General features: G+C 44.6%; 1 non-coding gene across 1 annotated transcript; it reads right to left on the reverse strand.

Moving 5' to 3' along the window:
- Positions 1-572: 572 nt before the first annotated feature.
- Positions 573-643, reverse strand: trnap-cgg (transfer RNA proline (anticodon CGG)). Its single transcript has one exon. It is a non-coding gene; the product is annotated as a tRNA-Pro (tRNA).
- Positions 644-8353: the final 7710 nt, after the last annotated feature.

Raw genomic sequence — 8353 nt, forward strand, 5'->3', positions numbered from 1 at the left:
AGAGATACAGCACTGAAACAGGCCCTTCGGCCCACCGAGTCTGTGCCGAACATCAACCACCCATTTATACTAATCCTACATTGCTACCAAACATCCCCACCTGTCCCTATATTTCCCAACCACCTACCTACATAAGTGACAATTTATAATGGCCAATTTACCTATCAACCTACAAGTCTTTTGGCTTGTGGGAGGAAACCGGAGCACACGGAGAAAACCCACGCAGACACAGGGAGAATTTGCAAACTCCACACAGGCAGTACCTGGAATCGAACCCGGGTCCTTGGAGCTGTGAGGCTGCGGTGCTAACCACTGCGCCACTGTGCCGCCCTTAATAGAATAGCTCTGTTAAATATCAAGCAAATGCACAGTAAAAAGGTTCAGTACTTGGACCTCCGTTATTTTCACTCTGTCAATGGCAGAGAAGGCTCGAGGAACCATGTGGCTGCTTCTCATGTTCTTCACAGTGTCCAGAATAAAGTGTAACATGACACTGATTTCCAGATGGCCGACACAAATGCAACGCACATCTTTTCTGGAAACATCACATTTAAAGTGAGAATCTAATCATAAGGCACGGACGGGATTGAACCCGTGATCTTCAGTTTCCGAGACTGACGCCTTACCACTTGGCCACCATGCCTTTTATTAATGGACACCTGAGGCTCCAGAGGAGGATTTGTGATTCTTTTTCAATTTGGTTGAAACAGCATCGAGAAACATGCACAGAAATAAAGAGGGATTGTGGAATGGGTAACAGATCAGCCTCATTTACATCATCAGCATCATGAAATCTTCATTCAGACGTTCCATTCCCATCCTCAGCTTTTCTCACATCTGTGCAATAATATAAGAGTGGACATTGGGTTGTTACTGGGCAGATTATATAAATAGACTATGTGCATCATCACAGGAAGTGATGTAATATAATCTGTGTGGCACCTCATGGAGAGTTGTCGATGAAACCTTCAATGCAAGGTGTGTAGAGTAAACTCAGGTTATTTTAACCGTCAGATTCTTATAAATTCTGTACTAAGCCTTGACAGATATCAGAATATTATGTGGGGCCACAGTAAACCAAAGCGAAGATGGAGAAATCTTTGCCTGCACCTTTGAAAAGGTCACTGGACTGAACCAAGCCGAGGAGTGGCCGAGATGGTTCCAGAGGTTTGCAAGGTATCGTACTGCATCGGGTGTCGTGCAGAAGCCAGACATGGAACAGGTCAGTACGCTATTGTCTGCAATGGAGGGAGTGTGCAGGCAACATCCTCATGAAGAACAGAAGGCTGCATGTGAAGAAGTTATTAAGGCACTCAAGACATATTTTAATTGAGGAAAAAATGTCATCGTGGAGCCAAAGTTAAAACGCTGCATTTGCTGACAACGCAACCACCAGGTGACGCTGTACTAGCACATGCGCAAATGCAGCCTCTTCCACTGAAACGTCACTGTCTGTGACATTCAGGCAGCTGCCTGGATTAAAGATGGAGCTACTCAATTTATCACAGAAAACAACTTCGACCCAAAAATCCCCTCAAAGTTTGCCATCGCCGCCTCCGTCCCACCCCAACAGTCCCCCGCTACCTCTTGCGCATTCGCGTTATACAGTACCAAGTCATCTTAATGCACCTAAAGTGAATTACTTTCGGAGCAGTGACTGTCATTTCATAAGCAAATATGGCACATATCTACACAATGGACATGTTTTGGTTGATACTCGGAGAACGTTGCGCTGTTTGAAGTCTCATCAGAAGGACAGCACCTCTGACAGTGCTGCACACCCTCTGTAATTCAGTGAGGTTTCATAGAGTCATAGAGTTATACAGCACAGAAACAGGCCCTTCGGCCATCGTGTCCGTGCCGGCCATCAAGTACCTATCTATTCTAATTCCATTTTCCAGCACGTGGCCGTAGCCTTGTATTCTGTGGCGTTTTGAGTGCTCATCTAGATACTTCTTAAATGTTGTGAGGGTTCCTGCCTCTACCACTCCTTCAGGCAATGTGTTCCAGATTCCAACCACCCTCGAGGTGAAACATTTTTTCCTCAAATCCCCTCTAAACAGTGCCATCCCATTCTCCGGACAATCATTCCCCGCTTCCCCCCATCCCACTCTCTGACTGCTCACTCCCCGCTTCACCCACCACCACCCCCATCCTGCTCTCTGGCCGCTCACACTCCAGGCCATGGGCTCTGCCGCTTCCCTCCTCTCGGCCACTCACTCCAACATTGCCCCATCACCCCTCGAGGCTCGCCTTGCTTTCTCGGGTGGTGCGGTGAAGAATGATCGAATATTGGAGCGAGAGGCCGAGAGGAGGGAAGCAGCATGGCTGAGAGCTAGTGTCTGGAGGGACGTAGGGGGGAAGCGGGCCGTGAGTGGACGGAGAGAGGGCAGTGCGGGGGTGGGGGGGGTAGCAAGTGGCCGGAGGGCGGGGGAGCGGGGTAGCGAGGAGCGGGCAGCGAGCGGCCTGGAGTGAGTGGCTGAGAGGGGGTAGAGAGTTTTCCCGCGCATGTGCCACTTCGTCCTGGAAGACGGAGGCTGAGCATGCGCAGCATCTCAGAGCGCAGGAGACTGTTTGTGCATGTGCGCAGCTTGGAGCGCTCTGATGACGTCGGCTGGCTGCTGCATTGTCAGGAATCACTTTGAATTTAATAAGCGTACAAAACAGAAAGGGGAGAGTATTCATTAATTTATCAATGACTTGTACAATCTCACGGAGGATTGTGAATACCGCAACTTAAGGGAAGAGCTGAATGGAGACAGGATTGTGTTCGGGGTATTAGACAACACCCTTTCAGATCATCTACAGTCCAGGGCTTGTCTCACATTAACGAAAGAGTTTCAATTGAGCAGACAAACAGAGGTTAGAAAGTTTAACCAATCCGTTGTCCAAGGGGACAGGGAGAGTCTGATCTCGAGAGTTGCAGACTCAATTGAATTTGTTCAGAAAACAAAAGGAAAAATTAGGGGTAAAAGACAAGAAAGACGGGAAGAGCATCTAGTGGTAGCTGCAACCAATTGCAGTAGGTGTGGCCTCGCCAAAGAAGCTGAGTGTTTTTCCTGCAGAAAGATGGGACACTTTCAGTCAGTGTGTGGCAGTAAAATACCAGCGCTGAATATAATTAAAGGGAAATCCCCAGAGAGCAAAAACATTAATGAAGTACAGGATATCCAAAGTGTGGAAATACATTTTTTAGGTGAAATCCAGGAAATAAAGTGAGAGTTGCTGGACGACAGAAATTCTGAAATATTTTAAGATAGAGGTAGATAGATTCTTGATAAACAAGGGGGTGAAAGGTTATCGGGGGCAGGTGGGAATGTGGAGTTGAGGTTACAATCAGATCAGCCATGATCTTATTGAATGGTGGAGCAGACTCGAGGGGCCGAGTGGTCTACTCCTGCTCCTAATTGGTATGTTTGTATGTAAGAAAACATGTTCTAGACACAATGAGAACTATCATTTGTTTGGAAATGGATTTGAAACCCCCTTTTATCGAAAGGTTATAGAGCTTTAATTTTTCTACAATTAACAGACAAATCCTTGTGGAGTTGAGATTGACAGAAACAATGGGCTGGATTCTATAGAGCCCTCAACGTCGAGATCTGTGGTGGGGGTGGGGTGGGAGCCGCCTGAAGATGGCCCCGGATGAGGCCCGCCATGGACCTCAACGCCGGCAGGGCCTGGCTCGATATTGCCGGCGACGGCGAGGCGTTGTGGGGGGACCCCCACCGCTCGGCAACGGGACCACAAACCTGCATTAATTATTATCCCATCACTTCCTGATATCCAGCTGCGATCTTCAGCCCGGTGACCGGCACTGCCGTGCCTTCGGAGCCCCATCCGGGGAAATGAGGTGCAACACTGGTGGGGAGGGGGGAGAAGGTAAGTTTCTCAGTGTGGGGGAGGGGGGACGGAGTCAAATTAATGTCATGGGTGTAGGGGATGGTGGGAAGGGTTATAGTTTACAGTTTGTGCAGTTTTGGGCGGAAGGTCAGATGGTAAAGGTAGGTTTTGGGAGGGAAGGGCAAATAATTAATTTAACTGTTATTGGGGGGATGGGAGAGAGGCAAAAGCAATGTATTTATTTCATTTCATTTCATCTTCCTTTAAATATTTTCCAGTCGGACTAACAGCCCTTTAAAAATGGCTGACACTCCAGTACAGTACTACGGCAGTGCTGCACTGTCAGAAATGCTGTTTTTCAGGTGAGACAGAAAACTGAGGATCCCTCTGCCCTCTCAGGTGGATGTTAAAGGTACCATGGCACTATTTCAGAGAATAGAAGGGGAATTATTTCTGGGGTACTGGTCATTGTTTAACCCTGAATCAACATCACTTAAAAACAGATTATCTCGTTTTTATCACGTTGTTGTTTCTGGGAGCTTGCTGTGCGCACATTGGCCACCATGTTTCCTACATGACCACAGTGACTACACTTGGAAAGTCCTTCATTGGCTGTAAAAGGCTTTGCAACGTCCTGTGGTCGTGAAATGCAAGTCTTGCTTTTTCCATTGTTATCAATGTCATTGTGATCAAAAGATAGGATTCCTGAGCACAAAATTTAAATCAATTTCGATTAAAATAATGTAAAAGCATCTATATTCTTGCACTGTACTTAATAATCTCCATCTTCCTATCCTTGCAGAGTGCAATGTCATCGACCCTGAAATTGATTCCACAATCTCATGGAATCACAGAGTCAGAGAATGTTTAAGGCACAGAAAGAGGCCACTTGACCCATCGTGTCTGTTCCACAAACAATTTCAGCCCAGCTCTGATGAAAGGTCACAGATCTGAAACGTTAACTCTGTTTCTCCCTCCACAGGTGCTGCCAGACCTGCTGAGTATTTCCAGCATTTTCTGTTTTTATTTCAGATTTCCAGTATCTGCAGTATTTTGCTTCTGTGTTACTTTGAAAGTTAAAACTGACCCACCTGTCTACAATTCACACTGGGGTCTCCCATGAAATGATTCTGTGTAATGTTGTTAGAATGAATGCAGACTCCGAGCACAGAGCTTCCTGTGGGGAATTGGGGATATGAAAACCAGCAGACTGCAGGAATTTCCACTGGGAGCACAAATTCACAAAATCTACCTTTTATATATCGAATCAATTTAATTGTCCTTCTGGAAAATTATTTTGAAGCAACTTAAACATCAACCCACAGCTCCATGACTGGGTCAATTATGAGGTCATCCTCTGACAGGTCATGTGACAGCTGGAGCCACAAGACATCAGAACTAGATTTGTGACTGGATTGAAACCCGGAATCCTGTCACAATGGCTTTTCAAATAAAGCTGTTGCTGTTTGAAAACACAGCAGTTAAACTTTCTGCCTGACCATGAGGGGAGCTAGGGAGAAATTTACAAAACTCAATCCTTCAACAAAATAGTTCAAAAATCATTCATATCGAAATCATGTGAGGATTCATATGCAGTAGAGAAACAAGCAGAATACAGAAAGTACAGAGGAGAGCTGAAAAAGGAAATGAGATCAGCAAGAGAATGTATGAGAAAAGATTAGCGGGTCACATAACTGGGAACACTGAAGTCTTTTACCAACATATGGACAGACAATGAAAGGGTGGGTCAATAAGGAGATCCTGTGGAGGCAGAGGGTGTGGCTGAGATACTAATTAAGTACATTTCATCTGGCATCACAAAATGAGCGGATGCTGCAAATGTCACAGTAAAGGAGGAGGAAGTGAGAAAATTGGACGGAATGAAAATAGATAAAGCGGAGACAATTACAAGGTTGGCAGCTCTCACAGTAGAAAAGTCACCCAGTTTGAATGGGCTGCATCCTGGGTTGCTGAGGGAAGTAAGGTTGGAAATAGCGGAGACTCGAACCACAATCTTTCAATCCTCCTTGAATATGGGAATCATGCCAGAGGACTGGAGGAATCTCCTCAAGATTCCACATGAATCAGTGTCCATAATTCAACTTTACATATTTAAAACATGTTTACAAAAACAGTAGAAGTACTCTCATAACATAAAAGCAAAATACTGCAGATGCTGGAAATCTGAAACAAAAACAAAAAGTGCTGGAAGTACTCAGCAGGTCTGGCAGCATCTGTGGAGAGAGCATCAGGTCAGTGATTAGGCACGCTACAACCTGCCGGACTGAACATTAAATTCAATCATTTCAGAGCATAACGGACCCCACCCCCCACACTCCCCCCCAACACACTTTTTTATGTTTAGTTTTTTTTCTTTTTTCTTTTTTCTTTGGTTAGTTTATTTCAGGTTTTTTTTTAGTTTGGTTAGTTTGTTTCTACTGTGTCTACCCATTGTTTCTGTTTTAAAAAAAATGTTTAATGTTTGTGTTCGGAGTGCTTTGTGCATTACAGTCAATTCACACCTTCTCTGTACTAACGCTTTGTCTTTCAGCACACCATTGAGCACTGTTCAGCACTGTTCGCCTTTGTTCCATGCCCTTCTGGTCAGTTATTCTCTGTGACCTTGTCCAATCAACACCTCTTTTGTTATCTCTTGCCCCACCCCCAGCTTTACTTGCTTAAAACCTTTTCATTTATAATATTTGTCAGCTGTGATGAAGGGTTACTGACTTGAAATGATTTTTTTTATTTCCAAAATATACTTTATTCATAAAAATCTGGAAATATTACATTGCCAAACAGTTTCCAAACAGCACCAAAAAATACAAACATTGCAAGGGAGATCAGTTTCCTTCAATACTGTCATGAGCTTCTTCCCAACCCTTCCGTTTCACAATTGTCATGTCAATTACAGTTTTACATTTACAGCAATTGAGAATATTAACGATACAGTTCGAGGGGCTTCCCCTCGCTTCATTCCTTGGTTTGTGGGCTGGTTCACCACCTGTAGACATTTGAGACACTCACAGGCACTGCTAATCTCTAGGATTAGAGTCATAGAATCATAGACAGGTTACAGCACAGAAGGAGGCCATTCAGCCCTTTGTGTCCATGCCAGCTCTCTGCAAGAACAGGCCAGCTAGTCACACTCCCCCGCCTTTGCCTGTAACCCTGCATTTTCTTTTCTTCAGATAATTATTAAATTCTCTTTCAAAAGTCATGATTGAATCTGCCTCCACCACACTGTCAGGCAGTGCAATCCAGATCCAGATGTAATAGCAGAGTGCAATAATAACTCGTCTCCACTCCTAGTATTTCTAAATCCCACACATTCACTACAATGTGAACAATTATTTCCTGTTGTGTCTCTCTCAGATTTGGAAACTTCACTGCATTGGAGTGAGGTGACATCTACTGGCGGGAAGCTAGAACTGCAATCAAGCAGCAGAAACTCCACAGTCTGTCAGGGTGAAAGAAACATTGCAATGTGAGGATACAGCGAAGTGGTTTGATTGGGTAGATGGAGACATGATTCCACTTGTGGTGGTGTCTGAAGCAAAGGCCAGAAATGCAAAATTGTCATTAATAAAAGAAATGAGGAATTCATGAAAAATGTAGTAACGTAGTGAATGGTTAGAATGTGGATAGAATAGAAAGTGAGATTGGATGGACAGAAGCAGTCTGAAAGGATGGCTGAAACAAAAGGTGAGTGCCGTGAAACGTTAACTGTGTTTCTCACAGCACAGATGCTGCCAGAGCTGCTGAACATTTCCAGCACTTTCTGTTTTTATTTCAGCATTTGCAGGATGTTGCTTTGATCTGAAAAAAAAATGGATGATTGGCTGGGGGGTTCCAGTGAAATTCCACAGCAGCTAATAAAGGCTGATTTGTCAGTGGCTCGTTGGTCTAGGGGTATGATTCTCGCTAAGGGTGTATGGTTAATTAGCATCCCAGAAATCCTCGGTTCAAGTCCTGGATGAGCCCTGGTCTGCTGGCATTTTTAGATTAAGGTTATCTATTGGTTTCAGCCTTGCAGAAGGTGGAATTGACTTCCATACGGAGCTGGCTTGAGGACCAGACAACTGGATTCAAAGAGCTTGTCGACAAAATTATTATTAACTAAATGTACAGATAGCCAAGTGGGAATATGAAGTTGCTGCTGTAATTGTGACCTGACTCCAAAAACAACAGGACTGTGTTCTGGACTGGAATGGAATGGAATTCTTCAGTGTTTCTGTTGTTTGGCTTGCATTGACTCATCGATTTTCTTGTTTTTCACTTTGTCGATGCCTTTGAATAATTGTGGATCCTTCTTCAGGGTGTCTCCTTTCACCAGGTAGTTCTGACCTCTGATGATGTTGATTGTAATCAGCTTCAATTCGCTGATAGTTTTGGAAATGAGCAGATTTCCTTTGCTTGAGTCTGCAACATGGAACTCAGTCTGACATGTGGACCCATGGGAGGATTTGAATGCCACCCCTGCGTCGGAGTTGCATCCATCCAATAAGAG

This window comes from Heterodontus francisci, unplaced genomic scaffold, assembly GCF_036365525.1.
Source record: "Heterodontus francisci isolate sHetFra1 unplaced genomic scaffold, sHetFra1.hap1 HAP1_SCAFFOLD_43, whole genome shotgun sequence".
Taxonomy (NCBI): Eukaryota; Metazoa; Chordata; class Chondrichthyes; order Heterodontiformes; family Heterodontidae; genus Heterodontus; species Heterodontus francisci.